This window comes from Notothenia rossii (assembly GCF_949606895.1).
Source record: "Notothenia rossii genome assembly, chromosome: 3".
NCBI lineage: Eukaryota > Metazoa > Chordata > Actinopteri > Perciformes > Nototheniidae > Notothenia > Notothenia rossii.
This window is the reverse complement of record NC_136901.1, coordinates 64,528,915-64,552,697: the sequence shown is the minus strand read 5'-3', so window position 1 is coordinate 64,552,697 and position 23,783 is coordinate 64,528,915. Positions and strand designations below refer to the sequence as shown.

Genomic DNA, 23,783 nt, shown 5'->3' with positions numbered 1-23,783 from the left:
TCAACTTCTCGGCATTCCCTAGGTCACTCGCTGCCCCACAACTAGACTCGACTACATACTCCTCCATGCGTCTCTGCTTCTGCCTTTGTCTTGGTACAGCACATGACTCAGGGATTTGGTGTGTTTCGCACAAGGCCTTTGCGCGGTCATAAACCTCAGCTGCTTTGTCATCAGTGCGCATTTCTTGTAGAGTGGCGCACACAGCGCATTTGAACTCCTCAGCTTTTGCCAGGTCCACAGTTTCACTTTGTAGGTATTTGTGTAGACTTTCTGTCACAGACAAAAAAGTCTTGAACATCATCAATAGATAAACTGTGGAGAACCTTGCAAGGTTGGCATGCAGACCCACAGCCGTAGGGTTGCTGATATTGGACAGGCACGTGAGAACTGCTGGGAAATTCTCTATCATAGCGTTGATAGACCTCAGCTGGCAAGACCATCGGGTCTTGGACAGCTGTACAAGCTCAGAAGCTTGTAAGCCAAGCTGTTTCTGAGTCTCCTTAAACTTGTCATGGTTCACAAGGGAGCCAGAAAAGAATGTATAGACATTCTGCAGGAGGTCAAATAACTTCCTGGCCTCTGGTATGGCCAGACATGTGGAACAGAGCACTACATTCAATTGATGTGCATAGCAGTGCACATAAATGGCCATGGGATGGTTCTCTCGGAACTTTGCTTGGACCCCTCCAACAGCCCCACTCATGACTGAGGCGCCATCATAAGCCTGTGCAACCACCTTCACATGGTCTATGCCATTCAACCTTAGCTGTTGTTCAATGGCAGTTGTAATGGACTCCACGTCAAAACCCTTCAAATCTACCATAGCTAGTAAATGTTCTTGCACACTCCCCCCAGCAACATATCGGACACACACAGCTAGCTGCTCAGTGCTGCCATCTCTTGCTTCGTCAGCCATCACTGAAAACATTCCAGCCTCCTTAATGTCTTTACTGATAGCTTTTGTTATCTCCTGGGCACAGCACTGAATTACTTCATTTTGTGATGAAGGTGACAAGTATGTAGTGTGTGATGGTGCTGAATATGTCTGAAGGAAAGGGTCGAACTCTTTCAAGAGGTTCATGCATTCCAGAAAGTTCCCCTGGTTGTCGCTGGACATGCCCTCATCATGGCCACGGAATGGGATATTTTGTTTTCCCAAAAACTTGGTAACAGCCACAACCCGGCTGAGGTACTCCCGTCTCTCTTTTATTTCATGCTCACTGGCAGAATCCAAATGGTCGACAACACTGCCATGAGCCTCACTGGCTTTATAACTACACCAAGACTGCATGCTTGCCTTATGTGCTGGTGATTTCTCATGCTCTCTATAGACATCCAGAGCTTTTTTCCAATTTTGAAAGCCAGTGTTTACAAAGGTGTCATTCTTCAAATGTTTCCCAAATATTCTACAGGGAAAACAAAACGCTGCATCTTTAGCCTTGGAATATTCCAGCCATGTAAAGCTTTCAAACCAGTTGGCGTTAAATGATCGATTCTTTGCACCAAAGTTGTGCTGGGGATATTTTGACAACTTAACTTGGTTTGGGCCAGACTCCTTTCCCCCAAGATCACTTGTATGTCCCTCAAGATTGTGGACACTGCTTTTTTCTCTTGCCCCCAGTCTAATGTTCTCTGCCACTGTGGCAACTGTTTTCTCAGTCTCATCTCTGGGGTGTGATCTCTCCGGCCTGTCTGTCTCTTGTTGTCCTTCCTTCTCTCTCTGCCTTTCCCCTGCCTCAACCAGCTCAATCTCTTCTGCCCTCTGACTCTCCTGTCTGGTGCAACGTACAAAAAAATCATATGCTCAATAGTTACCTCAGATAACCATTAAAAGTTCAAATAACATTCATCACATCTATAAGTAGGGACATTTACAGTAGCTAACTACATTGTCAGCTGAGTCTCACTCTCACCTGTCAGTGTCATCTCTCAGTGTCATCCCTTCCTGTGTCCCTTCAATCTCCTCCTCTCCTCCTCTGCACTCTGCTGCACTGAGTCTTGAAACAACATGAACATATTACAGTCTAATGTCTGCATTTTCATTATCTACATTTTTACATATGCAGATGTAAGGTTACTTGTGTATAACCTGTTTGCAGTTATTCCTAATTAATATTAAATTAATAGCCATATCACCTCTGCTCGTGCTCATCAACATCCCTCTCTCCTTCACCTCCTCCGACACTCTGCTGCTCCTCTTTGTCTGGACAGATATGTAACTGTTAGGCTAGTGACCAGTGGTGAACTCAACTTGTGGGTTGTTACCTAAAAGTGGTTTGGGTTGCCTTGTTACCTAGCTTACCTCTCTCATTTCTCCTTGCTGCTTTATCCCTGCTCCGAGCGAATAACTTTCTGATGTCCATTTACAAGATACTAAATACTAAAATACAGAATACTATCAAATCAATCAAACCGTGAAGTGATAAATAATGGGAAACCAACGCCGGAGCTAAAAGGTATGTTTCAAAAGACGGTTAGGATAACTCCATCGACTACTCACGTTCAAAGCCACATTTCTTTGAAAATGTTTCACTTCAATAATAGATTTCGTGATTTAAGATACTTGGGTTTATATATTTCTAAATCTGACACTGAAACTGTCAGTGCCTCACCAGCCACGAACCTCAGCGCATGTCACTGCTATTCACATCTCCATCCATTTAGCCTAGTCTATTATGTTTTATAAATTATTAAAAAGTGCTATTTATACAAATCACATAACATTTAACAGTGTAGCCTATACGATTAGCTTCCAGGCAAACTCATTAAAATATATAGCCTACTCCTGTGTGACCTTCACTTCTAAAACTAAGATTATGTTCATCGTAAAATTACGTTGCTTACCAGATTGACCGCAAGCTTTATTTCATGGTATCCTGAACTACCAAGGCAAAACACGCATCAACACTACGGGTTATCAGAAGGGACAAAAAACATTCGAATAAACAAATGAAAGCAGCGTGTGCTGAATAGGACTAGTCTTATGCTGTGCAAGAGAGGTTTACAGTAGCAAAATTGAGTTCGCATTGACGGCCACAATGCTTGTAAAAGACGCTCCGTGCAAAGGGGTTATAAAGTTACCAGACACACGGGCAGGCAAGTGCATAGAGTTACTAGTCCGATAGGAAAGTTACTAGACCCGGGCGTGCGGGCGTGTCGCCATTTCGAACCCTGAATAAATTAATAAATTAATTAAAAAATCAGTGACCCAGGCATACCGGGGCACCTCAGATCTACAGGGGGGCACGTGCCCCCGTGAAAAGGGTCTCGCGACGCCGTTGGTGTTAAGGCCAAAGATCACTCTGCATATAAAACTGGGCCTACAGTGACGTATGGGGTGGCCTTACGTGCTAAATATAAACATATATTTGTGTGGTACCTAAAATACTAAGCTGAGAAATAATAATGTGTTGCCACTAGTTTGACAACAATGATAGGTGCCAAATAATGGCAATAATTTAGCACATAGCCGGCCCTCGTGACCGCATGAGGATTCATGGGTAACAGCTGGGCTAGAAACACAAGCCAAATGTTGGGAAATATGCAAAAAGTTGATAAATGTGCTTCTCTCATCAGCCATAAACAGTGTTTATCTGTTGATGGCTGGTAGAAATTGGAATCCCAAAAAGTAAATGTCCCACCCTGGTGAAAGTAAGACTATCATCAATGTTTAGTAAATGTAATGTTTTAATGTATTTGATATGTGTCCATAATGTTATGGATACTTGTTACTATAATGTGCACCAAAAAATCTAAACTTTATCAATTATTGATATGGCAACCTCCCTGCAATATCTTTAAAATAACCCATAGGGATCACAGACCCCCTTTTAAAGACCCATGGTCAATTGTAATCTTCTAGGTAAAAAGGTTGGCAGGAATGAAAAGTAAAGTACAGTTGTTTTATAGTGGCAAAAGAAAGCTTTGCAGTGTGCTGATTTGAACTACCTCTAACACACACACATACACACACACACACACACACACACACACACACACACACACACACACACACACACACACACACACACACACACACACACACACACACACACACACACACACACACACACACACACACACACACACACACACACACACACACACACACACACACACACACACACACACATCTTGGGCTAAACACCAGCCAAACCACTATTTTAAAAATTCTGCAGGTAACACAGTGGAATCAGCAGTAAACATGTCGAATCAGTTCTGCAGGACGCTGATCTTTGCCATATTACGGCTGCTGTTTTAGCAGGCTGGGGCTGAACTGTTTCTACTGTGTACACTATTGCTCTATTTGATCAGAATCCATAAGGATTGGCCTGTCAGACCATGTTAAGTCAACTAAGGATAGGCTACGCACACTGGTAGATGTGCTGAAGGCTGAACTGGAGAGTCACAGTGAGGAGGAGGAGGGGTGACGGCTGAAGGGAAGAAGATTGGAACAGGAAAGAAACAAGAAACAGAGCTTTGCAGGGGGTCACTGGCGCTAAACCATTTTGTTTATTGTTCCAATTCTGGTACTATATGATTTTATGTTATTCCATTTACATTTAGGGCTCTTTAGCAGTCTTTGGAATTACTTTTGGGATATTAAATCCTCCAACACGACTTAAAGCAAGGACACAGAATAGTGTCAGCAAAACACAGTCGGAGAATATTAACCTGGGTGGAATCAAAGGAAGTGTTGCTCTATCTGGCCTTTTTCAAGGGCCAGACATTGATTAAAGCAAAACAAGTTTGGTGTCAATGACTTTGTTTATATACTGCTTTTCCAGACTTAAAACTACTTTACATATACAATACAGCAGGGGTCGGCAACAGGCGGGCCGCGGTCCGGATCCGGACCCAGACGCCGACCTATACGGACCCGGACCTATAATCAATACATTAATAGGGGATTTCAATTTTTACGGGGTGATTCTATTTTAATCGCCGCCAAAAGGGGTCGAAAGAGACGAGTGAGCGATACAGGGAGAGAAACACAGAAGAAGAGATGAGTGAGGGACTGCAATATAAGAGGGAAAGAAAGAGAAACTTTTAAATTGTTAAATTGTTATAATGTGTAAAGACTGATATTGTTCTATAATCGTCTGCAACTGTTAAGTCATGATGTGAAACGGTTAACAAAGAAAAAGGGAAACTCAAGCTGCTGCTACACTTTATTTTATTTATCTAAAATTAAACACTTTTAAGATGCACATATTTTCAAAAGCTATTTTATTTATTTTCTCTATTTTATTTTTAAATGCAGCCCGAGAGGAACATTACACATATCCACAGTATTTACTGTACATCTCTATAATTCAATGTTAATTGACAATACATATTGTTGTTTTTGAATTGTACTTTCTTTATTTGATTGGCAGTCAGTTGTTGATTACATGCAGATGTTGATAAAGCTACAGGCTACTTCAATGTATATCACACTAATTCATAAAGCAAGTTAGACATTTTGATGTTCCGGACCTTAGCATGGGGAGATTTTCTCAAACTGGACCTCGTTGAATTTTAGTTGAATACCCCTGCAATACAGCATTCACAATTCACACTTGCTCACACACCGCCAATGCCATCAGTGGCAACTTTGGGTTAAGTGTCTTGCCCAAGAACATATTCACATGTAGACTGCAGGGGCTGGCATTGAACCCCCATGCTTCCAATTGGTAGACAACCACACAACCCCCCTGCCAAAGTCACCATCTTGCTCCCAAAATGACACATATTGAATGGTTTGGATGGGGCAAAATGTGGAACCTTTACCTACAAAATCTGCTAAATTGAATTTGTAACTTAACAGTTGTAGTTTTAAACACAACCTTAACATTGTGAATTAAAATAAACTTGTTTAAGTTTTAGGAAACAAAACTCCTGGAATAGGTTAAGGTAAAGATAATGGGTTGGATTAAGATTGATTGGGTTACTTTGTATACATCCGTTTCAGTTTGACCCGGAACACGGAAAATGGACTTCAAGTTTAAAGTAATTTGTTTATTTACATTTATATTGGTTAAACATTATCTGTTAAAGTTAATGGGATACACTACCATAGCTGAACAATGACTGGTGACTTATAGGACAATCAATTGTACAACTGCAAGACCTTTTCAGAAGCGATAATCACAGGTTGGTGTACAAGCTAGACATTGTGAAATCAAATAAAACAACTGGTTTTGGGTTTGGGCAACACTAACTAGGTTGGATTTAGGTAAAGATCATGGTAAGACAATCACCTATATTGGGTAACCTAAAATAAGACTGTATTAGTTTAACACAGGATGGAAAAAGTGTTCCCCTGGGTGAAAGTCCTGTGTTTACTGACATTGATATTGGGAAGATGTTATCTGTTGGAGTCAGGGGTATTGTGATCCATAGAGTTACACAACATGACTGAAAATGACTCGTGACCTTGTTTTGTCCAGAGAGAACAATCAGTATATGTAAGACCTTTTTAAGAAAGTATAGGTTGTTGAACTGTCAGCTGTTTGATCAAATGACCTATACTACTGTATTATTTGGTAAAGACAAGTATCCAATGGTTTATTCATGAATATTTAATGTGATGTCTTATGAATATAGATGAAGAAATAGATATCATTTGATACATATAAGTATATTGTTGCTCTGTATGAGTATTTGCGTGTGTGTGTGCGTGAGATCATGCTCGGTTGAGTCTGGATTATCTGAGCTGTGATGTGTTCCTTACAGGCACAGGACTGGCCTTGCTCCCATCACTACTGATGTGTGTTTCTGTTTGATGGGGGCAAAATCCTCCCTTGCGCCCCCCCCCCCCCCTGTCACCAACCACACCGACCCGCAAAGACATACACGGTCAACAAGCATCGCATCAATTATTATAACAGATAAATTAGTGTGTTGTGTTACGCAAGGTCTCAGTTCAATCCCAAAAGACCTTTTCGCCTTTTGCACACAAGAGAAACATTAGAAATTCATGAAGTGTTGTACATGTAGATGCACTCACATATTCTGTTTCTGTATCAAGAAAATCATATTATCCCAGTTATTTAGATCAATGTCTTCAAAATACGTCCTCTCTCAACACATAAAGCTTCTTGGAATACCCAATTTTTCCGCCTGGATTGTAGAATGATCTAATTCAAATACGGTGAAATAAGCTTTATGCTTGCTCAGGGTTTGTACTTTCTAAATCCTTTCACTCAAAAATAGTTTTGAGCTTATACAGCACTGTGACAACAAATCTCCATTGTATTAGGTATGCCCTGTGAAAGTATATTGTTGCTTGTTTAGATTGAGGGTTTAAAGGCAGAACAGATTTAGTTTGTTAAACTCCAGAAAGCCAGCCAGGAGATTAACTACTTTGGTGTTGCTTCGAAGCCATGGTTTTTTTCTTCAACTTGTCCTACCCAGGACACTGAAGAAATATGTCCTCTCACTCTGGGATCCAGTCTCATTAAAGCATATTGCCTCTTTTGTCAAGTGAAGACGCGCCAGAAGGAGCCCTGCGACCAGAATGTCTTACACAAGGACAGTTAATAGCTGCAATTCAGACGCTGTGACTGGCAGGATGAGTAATGCTGCGAGGGACACTGGTGTCTACTTTCAGGGAGAAGAAACACTAAACTTCGTAGCTTAATGACACTTGCTGAAAGTCTGGTAATAATGCATGAAGGGTACAAAGTGTGTTGTCCCATTGGAGGCAAGGTTGATAGCACATCCATACTTTCATCACGTCAAAAACTTTTTGTGTTGAAGTTAGTCAATCTACTGTAAATCAGCAATCGCTCGCACAAACCCCAAGTCAGAGGTGGTTGTGTGGAGCACATCAACCTTCAACTGGATGATCTTTGTTCAAAGCCTCATGTCAGCACCCACCCTGCTGACTATGAGCAAGACACTGAATCACTGAATCCTTATCAGCTGCAGGGCGCTTTCCTCGCTGCGTTTGACCTCCGCAGAAATGGGAACTGACCTAGAGGCACCAAAACAATTATATAACAAACATTGTAGTAAAAGTGGAAGTGGAAGCAATTCAAACCGAGGCGGAATGTTCTGTAGATTGGCAAGACATGGTAAGTAACTACCATTGTACCTGAGTCAGATGTATTATAACGGAAGGGGATTTTGAAGGCCAAAAGAAAGATTTTATTATTTGTTCCTTATAGTATGCTTTTTGTTATAAACTTGGTTCGGTCAGGGATGTTGGGATCCACTTGTTGGTGCATTTTCTCCACAACGGTGTGTCTAAAATATGCTCTAGGTTGATATAGTGCATCTATCTCTGGTGTTCGTAAACCCTGGAGTTTATCATACTTTGAGGGTCTGACGTTTTTTGCTATATCACCATTCAAATATATAACCCACAACCACCTGTAAGAAAATCAACTAAGCAAGTTCTGGCTATACTAGAATGATTCGACTAATCAATGATAGGGGGCAGTCCTACTGACTAACATTTCCATGGATTCCAATTGAAAAAGCGAAGTAACATTTCACTTAAAAGGCTTCCAATTTCAATAAAACAGCTTATTTAGACTTTCTTTACCAATATTGACAGAGCAGCAGCCCATCAAGGCCAATAAAGACTTTCTTCACCTGAGATTTCACACACTTAAAAGTGTGTGTGGCTCCGTACAAAGGTAAAGAAATCTGACTAACTGCAACTCTAAAGATCCCTCATTGAAAAATATTGAATTTGAAATATGCTCTGGTTCTATTGGGGGCTTGTTGTTTGCATGTAGCCATGACTTTGTGGATACTGGTTTCTCTTCATGGTTGCATTGAAATGTTGTGGATTCAACCAGTTTCCAGGTAGCAGGCTGAATCTTTTCAAAGTCGTTGTCCATTAACAAAATTGTATTTAAAAGGAAAAAGATGGTTGCATCTTCATCTTTGTTTTTTTTCTTGCAAGGCTTTGCCTCTTCTAGTGAGTTTCGATTATTAAATAACCAAAGTGTGCTTTCAGTTTCTCAGATATTGAAAATGCAATTAACCACCATGCTGAATATCTTTCTGCTTCTTGCCAAAATGCCATTGAGCAATTTCTTTCATATGACAGAAAAATAAAGACTCTTTGATCATCTCAGTATGCATGACATTAAATTATCCCAGAAATGCTCAGAATTGTGAGGATTCCTACATTGTGTGGCATCACTTTGATCAGAATTGCTCTTTGAAATGTTGCAATACACATGTCATAATAGCATTACACATGCCAGACGCATGCATACAACTGATCAGAGGTTTCTATGTAAAACAGAAGACGTATAATCAGAGTAACTCTGTTTTCATCAAACAGCTGGTATGTTCAACCCATACTAGTCTTTACCATTATTGGATATTAGCTTAAAGGACATTAAACATTGTCCAATGGGGATTAGCAGTCAAATCCTAATTAGACATTTCAATGAATGCAACATTCGGAATGTTGAGGTTCAAAGGTCGACAGGATGTTCGTTGAGCCCGTTCTTGTCCCCTATAGTAATCCTGTACAGATGAAAACTAATACACTGTAAGTAAATAACCCACTTACTCAATTCGAATATAACTTTTGTAATCAATTCAGATACGTTCAACGTAACTATGAGCTATGACAGACGACTTAGTTTAAAGAGTGCTAAAGTTCGTTTCCCAGGTGAAATGGGAAGTTAACATTGACTTAATTGTAATGTAACTTCTATTGTTAAGAAACGCCAACAATTAAAAACCCAAAGCACAAACCTTTCCTCAACCTAGGGAGCAATAGCTGTATTGCTGCCTTAACTTAACCATGTTATTCAAACGTGTTTTCCTAAACCCAACCTCGTTTTCTGTTCACTGGTATAGTGATTGGTAATTTTCTTGGACATTCGTAGTAAAATTCATGGGAAAAAAATATATCATATTAGCATTAGCATTGTCACATGCATGAGGATCCAGTAATTTACATTTCCAAAGGTGCTATATGAATTAAGTATGCTCAATTGAGATATTTTGGAGCTTTTGATCATATCACGTGATCGTCTTGAGCACGTACATTTACCCAATTTCTATGACAATTGTACATAGTTACATTTCAATCCAGTTTGGACCACGAAAAAAAGGGAATTGGAAATTACATCTGCAATCTGGACAAATGCAATCTGCTGAGGAAGATCTTTTAGTACGCCAAAGCTCCGGAACCGTTTTTTAAAAACTAGGCCAAGAGGGGTGTTTTTTTGTTAATGGGAATACAAAAAACATAGTGACACCTACTGAAGGTAATGCTTCCTTACTGCTTTTGAGGAAACGGTTTGTTAAGTCTGTAGTTTTCATTTAGCAGTTCCTTACAGATTTCAGTATAAGAATCCATAAACTAGGACGCAGTAGGAATAATTGCTGCAAACAGGCTGAATCTACAATATTTCAAATCTACAGTAATGCAGCTTATTGCTCTTCAATAGCATCCTCCCTCTCCCTCTTTCTCCCCCGTTCATCCTGCTTTCCTCTCAGCCACTCTTCCCCTCTCGTATATTTCCCGTGCCTCTCCACACCTTGTCTTCCCCTTCGCAATTTATGAATCTCTCTCTCTCTTCTCTCTGTCCTCATGTCTCTAAATCTGTCATCCCTTCTTTATTCACTCCATTTCCTCTCCTCCCTCAACGATTCCATTTTCTCCTCATCCTTCTTTTTTCTCCCCCTCTAGCTTCCTACATCAGAACCCCGAGCCTGTTTTTCAGGTTTCAGGCTCGAAAATGACATTCCCAGAACAAATGAACATATCTTCCCTTCTAAAAGGGTTAAATTAATAATCTTTTTTCTCAAAGTAATGATAAACCTGTCAGTTGGATGTAGAAAAGTTAGAATCAATATAGATGTTTCTTATTTTAAAGAAAATTCAGATTGAACATGGTAAAAAACTGTAAAGGATAGTGTCCGTCCAAAGAATAGGTTGTACTTATAGTGAAAACTAACCTTGGATGATGGGTTAGTAGACTAAAAGCTTTAGGAATCCAAAGTACAACATATAATAAGTACCCTGTATCAGGATTGATGCAAAAACAAGTGATATTTGACAGATTTAGCACAAAAAAACCTCTTCTGGGGCCATTTGGGTGGATTTTTCGTATCTCTGGCTCCCCCTGTTGGATTTTGACATGTGACATCTCTTTCTAACCGTCAGAGCCAATGGAATCGAGGGGAAATCCCACATAGTCCTTATTTGGTCATGTGTGTGTATTATACTGCCGCATAGCCAAGAAAGGAAGCAGCAGCCACTCTGGTGGCTACCATTAGCAGCTAACTTTTGTTCTGCGATTTTTACATAAAAATGGAATTATGGATTATAAATAATTCCAATTATTGCCAAGAAACTTTATCAACCTAAGGATTAACCGATTCAGCCACGTTTTTTCTCGTTTTAATGCCATTGAACACGTCTTTTGATCAGATTAACAGCTACGGTGAGACGATCTCCCTAGAAGCTACGTAAAGGTACGTGTTGTGATGTCTGTCTTTGCTTCCCCTGTCGCAAGTTTGGATCACTCAGTGATGATACTATATACCTAAATAATCTGTGGAACCTCAGTTTTAATCGGATATCTCGTATGTGCAGCTACGATAAGTAATAAGGGTACTTTTATCTTGAGTTCTGTGCCAATGTCCGTTAGCATTTTTCGCTAAGGTGTCATTTAGATGCTTCTTATGAGACTTGTGTTTTGTTTTGGTAAAAATCGTTTATATCGTCAGTTAGCTGAGATTATTTCCGTTAATCTGGTATAACACATTAATAGGTTCTTAAATATTAAGATCCCCTGAGACACAGTGTCCTGTAAAAAAAAAAACAGGGTCCCCGGGGCTTAACAGGTTAAATCCTCTTTATTCTCGGTTTTGTTTTTCAGTTCATCCCTCCCCTTTACATGTATCACTTCAGATCCAGTGTAATTGTTTTAAAAATCAATAAACATCAACTATACGACTTCACAGCAGTTACGCTGAGATGTTTTTTACTCGTGTGATGATCACTCAGGAAGGAAGATTCAAATATTTGAAGGAACTTTATATTTTTGATTTGGTTCACTGCACTTCAACGGCTCAGGGATTCGGTATATCACAGGAGCGCCGGGGGACAAAATGGATTAGTTTTACCAAGGAGCAATTATAATAGAGAAAACAGAAGCATCTCCCTCTGCACTGAGCTAATGTTTCTCCTCGTCCCTTTCTTCTTCCTTGTTTATGTCCCCTCTGCCATTTCCTACTCTATTTCCTGCCTTCTTTTTTCTTCTCTTTGATGTTCATTTAATCAAGAACCTCATTGTTCTTAAAGAGTAACTAACCAGCCAATTACAATCTCGTTTTTGCTGACCTCCAGTGGTTTGGTTTCTCACCTTGCTGCAGTGATGTACAGGTGTACTCCAGGACATGGTGACATCACAGACCACACCCAGCAGTAATGTGATCTACTGTATCACATTTAGTCATTTTAGAATATATCTTTATGTACATTTACTTCTAAATGGAGAATTTTTTCTAGGAAACAGTATTTTTTTTAAATAAAAGAATAACAGCCAATGTTACATTTACACATTCAATTGTGTAACAAGGAGTAGACTTATGATTCCTTTATATTGAGTTGTTTACAAAAATCATAAAACTCAAGGAGATCTGTAATTTTAATTAAATTAACTTTGCATTGATTTGGTCACCTTTAATGGCAATAACTTTGCGCATTGTCGTTGAATGCCATAAGCTCTTAAATAAAATAAAAAGGAGTAAAGTGACTTTTTATCCGGTTTTAAGCCACATGTTTAGAAACTGTTGAGCGAGCAAGAAACCTCCACTTACTCTTTTCAACTCTATGTCTGTATGTTCTGCTTTATAAAGTGATAAAAAGATACATAAACATTTGCGGCGTGATAAATGATGCATCCAAATTCCCCGCTGTAAAAACCTTCAATTTATATCGACAAATAAATTAAACAACAATCTTTAAACAAGCTTTATCCAACTTTCAGATTTCTGTAGCTTTGTCTATTTGTGTTTGTAGATTTATACTTAACTTGCTTAAGGTTAGCATTAGACAATGCCTGAATAAAAAAATACATGTTTTCTTAATGTCAGTAATCAACTGGGGAAGTTTCAATATGTTATCCGTATTCACCTCTAGTTTATTCCAACATTTAGTACAAACATATCCACATCTCTCAAAATGTTTCTTTTACTCAAAGCAAGTAATCTCTCCCCTTCATATCACATTCTATCCCTAAAAACATGGCAAAAAAAGAATTTTTTATAACAGTAGTACTGCATTATTGAGAGATAGTGGCAGGTGGGGAGTTTGACTTGGGCGGTACACCTGTCAAACGGTAACGCAGGTGTCCTAAGGCGAGCTCAGGGAGGACAGAAACCTCCCGTGGAGCAGAAGGGCAAAAGCTCGCTTGATCTTGATTTTCAGTATGAATACAGACCGTGAAAGCGGGGCCTCACGATCCTTCTGACTTTTTGGGTTTTAAGCAGGAGGTGTCAGAAAAGTTACCACAGGGAAAACTGGCTTGTGGCTTATATATCGAAAATACCCACTGCAAAAAACTTGAACTCTATATGTCAAGGATTTGTACTCCAACTGTCAGATGTCTGTTATGAAAATAATTGGCAAATTAGCACACATTTATTGAGATTGCACATTATTTGCATTCTTTACAAAACTTGTAATGCGAAAAATAATTGTCTCAATGGTAATTATGAATTGGGGAAGTGTACTGAAGGTCTAACATAAGTAAATGATCTGAATACTTTGAACACTAGCCTCCTCTCTTTCTCTAATCCTCTCTTATCGCTCCATTCCTGCTGTACACTCCCCCTCCCCTCCCCATCCTGTAATAGATGGCCGATGTTGGTCGGTGTGACGGAGTCATTCTGCTGCCAGTCCATCTACCTACTGGTCAGATCTATAGGACAGCAGCTTAACACTATAAATCAACACACACACACACACACACACACACACACACACACACACACACACACACACACACACACACACACACACACACACACACACACACATACACACACACACACACACACACACATACACACACACACACACACACACACACACACACACCTGCAGCCCCCGATGGTAGTCTGCTCCCACTCCAATCTGACGATTGATGCGCACCTTGTCGCTAAACAGCCCAGATAATTAAACCCCTCGCTTCCCTCCCGTGTGCGTAGGTGTGTGTGTGAAAGCCCTGCTGTTGCAGTGTATCACAGGCATACACGTTTAGAAGGCACACATCCACTCTGTCTTCCTCTCACACACACACCATTACACTACAAACGCACACTTTCTTTCTGTCGTTGCACAAACACACAATCTCTCTTTCTCTTTACGCACACTCACAGAGATAAAAAAGAGAGGGAGGAATGGAGGGAGAGAAAGCACCTGCTGGGCTGTAAAGCACTCAGACAAACGGCGTCTGTGTGTGAGAAGACTTGAACAAATGGGAAAATTATACAGTGGAACCAAAACGGCACCCTTTCACCCAAAGGTGCTTCACGTCGACCGGCTCAATGGGATTCTTGGAGCATAATTTCACAGCTTTGTTATTTATATAACCACAGTGTGAGACTAAGTTTGTACACATATATTCAAACTTGACTCTTGTAAACGGTCTATAGGGTTTTGGTTATATATGGAGCATGATTAAGAAGATTAGTTTATGTGAAAGCATGGATAGATTACTGAACAGGCCAATCGGACACAGTTGCTTTTTGAAGGGACAGTAAACATGTCTTAGTGCAGTGGTTTTGAACAGAGTTAACTTCCAAGCTCGTAACAGACAGGATATGAACTCTTCATGATATAGTGGACATTGTTACAATATAATGCAGTTTTCATACATTTGAAGGGTCAATGTTGAGGACACTTTGGTCACAGTTCTCATATTAATCAACACTTAGAGTGTCATATTAAGTTGGAAGTTTTAACAATGTATACATTACTTAAAGCCATTTCAACCATTTGCCTATACAGTACCTGCAAATTAACTATTTCAGAAATGTACCCCTTACATTTAGCTAACGAGTGCAGCTAAATGTTGCTTATTTGCTATGTAACTAGTTAACAATGTATCCAATATTTAAAGGGGACCTATCATGCAAAATGCACTTTTTGATGTCTTTTATACATAAATATGTGTCCCCGGTGTGTCAGTGAACTCACGCAGCGTCAGAAAATAAAACCCTCTCTTTTTTCCTCCGTACTCAAATCTTTAAAAATGGGGGTACAACGGAGATGATCCAGATTTGCGTCCGATATGACGTAATATCGGAAATGCGGACCCACGGCACTATCAGAAAGTTGCTATCAGAAACAATGCCCGACTATTTTGGATGTAATATGGTCGGTGCATGTTTACACTCAGAGCTAACCTGTACTGCACAGAGCATGTGTGTGAAGAAGCAGGAAATAAAAAGGAACTCACCTTGTGGAATAACCGGCAAGAGAGAAAGCCTTTGAGCTCCATACTGTTTCAGAAATAATCCTTGATAATCCATGATATGGCGTTTCATCACGGCAGTATTTTTTAAACCATTTAGCCAATACTTTGAGGGAGGCTTCAATGACTATAGGCTACTCCCTTTCTTTTAGTGTTTTTAAAAATATATATTGTTAAGCTACCCCCAAATGCTAATGTACTTATTTTGGGGATTCAGTCTTAGTTGAAATGTAATGAAACAACTACAAAAAAGCAAAATGACTTAAAGGTAGGGTAGGTAATTCACTTCAGAAACACTTGTTGTTATATTCCATGGAATGCTCTTAACATCCCGATAGCAATGAATACATTAATGCTTTGACAATAAATACATAAAAAAATGTCATCTGTGGAAGCCGTAGCGCTGTAAAAAGCACGACCAATCATCTGAGCCGACCCGGCTAAAATAACTGGATGGCCTACCTGCCTGTCAGCCTTTCATCTCGTGCTATCTCCTGCCCTCATTGGTCATGTGCGCGTTCGTGTGTGTTGCAGGAGGGGCTCTGTAAGGAAGCCTGAAGGAAGGGGCAGATTTTTTCCGGTTGTGTACTTTCAAATTCTAGCGCACTCGAGCTGGTTTCTCCATACTCCATTCTTACCTACCTACCTTTAAGAGACAACTTAACATTGTAGTTTGTCTCCCTCAGTTTGAGTGCCTAGCTCCTATGTGTAAAATGTGCATAGGCTCATTATAAATCCCAAATAAGCACACAAAAAAAAAAAAGAACTACAGTTTACTTCGGCTGTATTTATCCTGCACCACAAACATCTCCGGCTTATCGCTCCAGCTGCTCTCCCCTTGAGGGAATGCCTCTCACCCATGAAACCCGGCTTTTAGCGCACTCATGTTTCTTCATACGAACACATGCAGTTTGATGAATGAATAATGAGCAGCCTATGGCCTCACGGTGAATTCAAGGACCAAAACAGACGAATCAAAGTGATAAAGACTTGATTTTCCAGCAAAATTCAGCTCTCGGCTTCTCACTAATGCACAGACACGTATGCCATTAGACGACACACGAGCCCTTTATCACTCGTGCGTAAAAACGGTCTGTGCCATCGGTCTCTCACCTCTCACATACACCCACGGACCAAGAGAATAACAACTATCTCTGTATTACTCTCTCACGTACACAAGTAGACATTAAGTAAACTCATCACATGTGCGTAAAATCGGACCGTGAAATCCTCTTACCTGGCGTTTTTGGAGTAACTAATCCTGAATCCAAGCTGCAGAATCTTTACCAGTCGTTGCCGAAATAATTCCACCTCTGGTTCTCTCCTCGAGTGTCTTCTTTTAAATAGGATAGAGGTCGTTTGTCATTCTCTCTCTCTGTCAAAAAAAACGAGATTAACAGCCTGAAAGAGGAAAGTCTCGCTTCTTGAGAAAATAATACAATCCCTCTCTACTCCAAGTCCGCTCCAATTAACCGCAGCTACGCATCTTTCCTCCTTTCTTGTGTCTCTGTTTCGGTCGGGGTGTAAAACAGTAGGTAGACCTCTGCGTTCAGCCTGTCTCTGTCCGGGCACTGGTGTGGAAGAGCCGCTCTACTTTGCGCAGCCAAAAATAACTTCCAATCTCCAAACTGGAATCCCGCGAAGCACTTGCGCTATAACAATCCTTATTACATTATTATAATGATTTCAAATGGACATAGTTGGGTCAATTACGAGTTTTTGCTCATTCTTTGACTACTTTATGGTACTTTATGCCCTTGTTGTATTCTTACATGTATTTATTGCAGAGTGTGAAGACGTAATGTTGTATTTGCAATGATACATTTGGGATATCAATATTTGTTTTTACTTTATTATACGTTTTATTAAAGGGTTATTCTTGGTTTGAGGGCCAAATTGGCAAATAGATCGACCTTAATGATGAGATAATCGATTAATTGACTCCCACTTTGCAGGTTGGTGTCGTTAATATATTGATTAATCGATTAATCAATCAAGAGGAGATGTTACAGAAGCTGCAGTGCAGGGTTTCCCCATTTTTCGTCTTAAATCCAACACCAAGTCCAAGTTGTATGGTTGCAAATGTCAATTAAGAAATTGATTACAGCCGGCAGTCCATATCCAGATATAAATAGAAGATATGAAATGAAAAGCTTCAGGTCTTTTCTGCTCTTTTCGTCCTAATCCATCCGATAAGACATCTTTGGAAATAAGATACCACGCGTGTTCTCCATTTCTCTCCTTTACTTTTCTCCTTCTCTGTCCAAAAACACGTCCTTTCCAGGTCAGAGTGCTTTACCCTCCTGGATCCGCACTTCTGTGCCAAAATCACTCACAGAAAGTCCACTTGGAATGACTTTAGGAAATCCTTCAGCGCAGGAGCAGCAGCGGAAGGAAAAGCGCGAAGCCTTCAGATGCTTCTTATGGTGCTCCTCCACAGCGAGTGGGAGAGAAGGGGGGAGGAGGAGGGAGAGAAGCTGGGTGCACTCGATCTCAGCAACAGAATAGACAGAACAGAAGGAGAGATGTGGAGGAAATAGTCCGCTACTGTGATTAAAACCAGAAAAGAGAAACCCTACTTTTGGCTCGTTAGCCGAAATAACTGGAAAGAAAAGAGGAGGGAAAGATCTTTAGTCTAGAAATAATAACGTATCTTTACTGGTTTCCCTCAGATACTTCACCACACAAGGACAGATAAGAGACATCCAATCTGCCACATTTTGCGGAGGCTTTTATCCAAAGTGCCTTGAGAGTCCACCAGAGTGCGCGGAGCAGCCAGGGAGAGGGGTGGAGAGAGAGAGAGAGAGAGAGAGAGAGAGAGAGAGAGAGAGAGAGAGAGCGAGAGAGAGAGAGAGAGAGAGAGAGAGAGAGAGAGAGAGACAGAGAGAGAGAGAGATCATATACAGAGGCTGTGTGCACAAATAAATTAAAGAAATATCCTTCCTCTGCACATGTTGATATTTATATTTCCTAGATGCCAGATAGTTTCCTGTCCTAGATAAAGGTGCAAGGATGTGTTGTTGGAGAGAAGTACTCCAATGGAAGTGAATGGGTCATGTAAAGGGCGCTGTCCTTCAGCACCACGAGGCACACACACACACACACACACACACACACACACACACACACACACACACACACACACACACACACACACACACACACACACACACACACACACACACACACACACACACACACACACACACACACACACACACACATGGGGGGATGTTTCCATCTTTCACGTCATTCATTTTAATTGACAGATGAGAATATCAAGTTAAAAAGGTAAGAGCGAAAAAAGAGAGGTTAAAGATGAGAAATAAGGGATGATAGAGAGAAAATATGCAACTGCGCTGTTGGGGTTGTAGTTTGGGTTTCAGGATATTGAAAAGTGCCGCTTTGTTGCCCCCTATTGGCAGTGGAGAAAAATTATCTGGAGGATGAAGAAGAGGAAGGGTGGAATTACGACGTAAGAAAGGACAAAGGGAAGGAAGAATTGTCACACAAAAAATGGGTGAATGGATGGATGGACGGACTGATTATTAGCTGTTACATTTATGTTCCTATTTACTTTACTTTCCTATCATATATCTCCTTATCTGAGTCAGCTGAGCCGTATCTGTCCGTGCAACACTCTGTCACATACTGTATGCAGAAGTATTATTTTAAGCAACACATTAAGTTGACGAAACACTTGAGTCAAATGTAATTAAAGTCAGATCGTGTCTTGGACGGGGCAATGATATCATAAACCTAATGTAAGCATTCAAACACAGCTGCATTCACCTTGCAGGTGCAACTATGTGGCTTTTATCCAGGATAAAGTGTTTAAGTCATGGATGTTTAAAGTTTAACTTCTTCATATGTCTAATATTAAAGTTCACTTTTCATTCAGGAAGTATGATGCTGCGCTGTCAGTACACTTCTCCATGTCTGTGATTGGTCGAATGCTCCAAATACTACCCCTTTCATGTGAACGCGCACCTAACTACATAGAACACGGCTGGCTTTAGCGATCCATTTGATAACCCGCGTTGTAGTACAGTTTAGCGAGAGCGCGTATGTTTTGGATTAGGCCAACCGGCTTACTCAAACATATCCAGGTTAGGTTGAACCAGCTTCGTAGTACAGGCCTCTGGTCTAGTGGGTGATTGAACAGACGCAACATCACAACATCATGAAAATAGCTAACCTGTTGATTGTTTGTGTTTTTCCATCACCCTCTATAAAACAACAAAGGACACAAAATCATAAAAACATGAACTCACAAACAATTGTGGAGAAGTATCAACAAACAAGCCACGCCAAGATGGCCGCTTTTTGTCTTGACAGGAAGGCTAATGCTAATGTTTGCTAGGTAACTAGCGTACGTTAACTAACTTGCTTTCTATAGCAACACTTTCCATGAAATGTGACAATTACGCATCTAACTGGCAGCCAGGATGTTATGATGTGATCGCAATGGAAGGTGGAGGGGGGTGCGCAATCTAGAGGTTGATCGTATCAATTGCAACTTTGCAATCTGGGGACCTTTATCTTAATGGTGACTAAATACAGGAATCCCTCTCGCTCTGTGGACGCAATATTAACCCTTTTGCTCCCAATTTAATACATTTGGAATGACTATATCCTCTAGAAGTCTTTTTTATTTGAACATAAACATATTTTGTTTTAAGGCGCTTCCTGGAACCACTTCCCCAGTCTCTTTGAGGTGTTCCCTAATCACTAATGGTGTTGTTGCCACCAATGCAACAGGATTTCAACAGGATCAGATAATTTTACGGACGACCCAGTCAAGGATCTGCTTCACTAATTTTTACACAGAGTGACACACACAAACGGTACGAGGGTATAAAGGTGAGATTGCATGTCTAACACAAAGGTAAGTCATTCAAAAAACATGAGCTACATAATTATATAGAACTCTACATCCAGGCCTCATTAAAAATCTGCATTCGAGCAGTCTGGCAAACGGTACAGCTGTAGCTCTAGGATGAAGTATAATGAGTATTCATTAGAGCATGGGTCCAGCATTCCATGAATTAAGTCACACTTAAAAAGAATGAGTTGCATGATATGAATAATGCCCATTGGGGACTGTAATGTACATTTCCTAGGCTAAAATGTGTACATGTTGTGCAGGGATTATTCACTAAAGACAGTAAGCAATGTGAAATCATGAACATTTAAATACTTTAAATATAAACAGACGCTAGGAAGGATAATTCAGTTGCACAGCAAGGACATGTGTGTATGGCAAGTGTTGTTAAAGCCGCTTATCCTGAATGATAGCTTCCGCGAAGAGGCACAGGTGATTTTGGGTATCATTGAGCGCCTCAAGATGGAAAGCTTTGGAACAGATGGTTAACTTGATGTATAGGGTCACTGGCAATCCTTCCTGCCCTTTCACTGACCCTGGTGTCATGCCGTTCCTAGATGGAGGGCAGCAGACAGCCAATAAGCCACTCACCAGTGCGGAAAATATGCTGGAGCTTATCCCTGGAAAAGGAGACAGTCTAAACTGGGATGGAAAGTGTCAGTATGCTTATTATTAGTGTTGGTGATTTTCAAAAATTTGGCTTAAAGACAGAAAGTAGTCGAAAGAAAAACAACCAAACCCAAACCAACTGTATATGGAAAGGAAACATTCATTTGAAAGGCCTTTAAAGAGCCTGTGACAGCCTCCCAACAACTGTTGTACAATGAAATATTGGGCTACTAGTAATCTCGAACCGTCAGTTTAAAAAAGAAGGTGCGATACCGTTCCGATAAATATCAATAATTTCGAACATCGCGGGGAAATTCCTTCGACTCATTTTTAAGTTTTGGGGGAAGCCGGAAGTGACGTCAATGCGGGAATGCTTCAGTGTGCGGCGAGAGAAAAACAAACACGGACAAAGTGTGTTGTCATGCGTAGAAATTGTGAATTACTGAGTTTAGGCACGTTAATAACGTTTTAATGAAGTTGACTACAGTATATTCATATTTGTCAGTGCTTTCATGTCAATTCGGCGAACATAAACATAAATGATCGTGGTGAAGATGATGGTTAAATTAGGATTAAAAATCGGTAGTGAGAGCTGCTGAATTTCCTCCCGTCTGATGTGATATAAAAACAAATCGATTATTTTTGTAGTTGTAAACTCAAGTGGATGAAACTACATTTATTAGTGCTTTCATGTCAATTCGGCGAACATATGATACATTACATGATCGTGAGGAGGATGATTTAAAAATCGTTTGTTTGAGCCGGTCTGCATTTCCTGATGAGAAAACAAACCAATGCTTTTTGTAGTTGTAGTACACCAACCAAGCAACAAACTCTGGGGAACAGCCGGGACGCCAATACGGAAGTGCAACACACTGCAGTTCATACATGGGCCGCTAGGGACTGACTGCAGAAAGGAGCAATTTCCATAGACCCCCATGTTAAAATGCCCAACTTTACAGCAGAAAAAAACGTGTTTCTACCCATGGATGCAATAAATATTGTTATCGATATAGTTAGATTCCACCTTCATGATTATGAATCTGTGAGTGAATTGTTTTCTAACACGACCCTTTTATTTATATTAGGTCTTACAGTTTTTGCATAATTAGGGCGTGGTCACTTTGATGGACATGTACATGCCTCACTGTCAGCTAACAGCAACTTGTCCACTCTAGAGATGTTAAGATTCACCGATTCGCATCGGTGCACCGGCATAAACGTTCAAGATGCGAGTGCACCGGTTGAAAGAGTGCACATCGGCTACAGTTTGGGTTGAACTCGCGATGCATCGATTGCGTAGCGTCTTTGCATCGGTAAAAAACCGATTCATTCATATAAAATCCCCTTATCTTGTCAACGTTCAGCAGAGACGATCTTTGATATTTGCTTCGCCACTACGGAGAACGAGAGTCTCAGTTATCAACACACACGGAAGTTGAGGAGAAAGAGAAACACAGCGCAGCGAAAAATACCTACAAATCAAACGTTTGGCAACACTTCGGATTGTTCAAGAAAGACGGTGTAATAGTCATTTATGCTATATAGTTGACCGCAGGTATCCGTAGACCTTTGTATGAGGTATCTTTATTACTTAACAGGTCTACAGCCATGATACATAGATCCGTCCTAGATGCGGACTTGCATACACACAGTATCACTCCGCAGCCGCACCCCATCAGTAACGTCCTGATGGTATATGTGCGCGGCACTATTACTACAGACGGTCAACTTGAAAAATCACTCGCAAATTGTTAACGATGCCGAGCCGCTTTAAAGTACACAAGTAGTACGAGGAACTTAGCGACGCACATAAAGAGGCGACATGGGGTCTGCGGCTGAAAAGAGAAACCTGAAAGTGAGACATATGAGTTAAATCACTCAGTGAGGTGTTCTGTCAGAGAGAGGTGTTTAGCTTACAGCAGCCTGTGACGGCCAATAATAATTTAAATGTCTTCCTTACTGTAAGCAGTTATGAAAAACCTGTTTGTGAAAGGTTATTTGTTTTCTTTATTGTTCAGATAGAAACCACTGCTTTCTGCTCACTGGTGTGTTAGCCTCTGAGTGTTAAGCACATCAGGCTGGCAGCTGTATGGGCATTGCTCTATGGTAGCTGTTATTTGCACATTGTTAATCATGAGCAATGCATCCTTACATTGTTTAACTGTGAGGTGTTATACAATTGTAATGTACTCTGGAGAGCTTTTAAAGGTAAAAAAAATAAACGGCATGATGGGATGTGCGGTACCAAATATGTAAAGCACTTTTTTGTTAATGTATGATTTGCTGCATATAAGGAATAAAACAAAAATCCTCTGTCGTACCATATTGAAGTATCATTATTTTTGCATCGTGTTGAATCGCATCGTATCGCCCCGAATCGCATAATGTTGAATCAAATCGTATCGAACTGTATCGCAACAGGGGTGAATCGTATCGTATCGCATCGCCTGGTGTTTCAAAGGTATCGTTAATGTATCGTATCGTGGTAACGTATCGAGATGCGCATCGCATCGGCCTCAGTGATGGAGATGCACATCCCTAGTCCACTCTGCTAGGCTACAACCATAGAGGCTACAACGTTAGTTAGTCATAGTACTGTACTTGACCCTTTAGCTTTAGCCGTGTTCGTGGTGATTGTGCCTTTTAGGGAATATTGTTACAAATACCAGACAATTAAAATGTCGTGCTGTGCGCTTGAATGTACTAACAGAACTTCCAAGAAGTCTAAAATGATAATATTATACATGTTAATCCCGTTCGCAGGTGTTTGTGTGCTTGGTAGCTAACTTGTTACTTATTAGCCAGCTAAGGACATAACCCTTTATACATACATATAT

The 23,783-nt window shown here is 40.4% G+C and overlaps 1 protein-coding gene across 7 annotated transcripts in view; it reads right to left on the bottom strand.

Moving 5' to 3' along the window:
• Positions 1 to 18,177, bottom strand: part of il1rapl2 (interleukin 1 receptor accessory protein-like 2) — a 565,814-nt gene extending 547,637 nt beyond the window's left edge. For all 7 annotated transcript variants that reach the window (XM_079670815.1, XM_079670817.1, XM_079670818.1 and 4 more), the window contains exon 1: positions 16,687 to 18,177. The gene's annotated coding sequence lies outside the window, so the exon portion shown is untranslated. The remainder of the gene's footprint in view (positions 1 to 16,686) is intronic.
• Between the last annotated feature and the right edge of the window lie 5,606 nt (positions 18,178 to 23,783).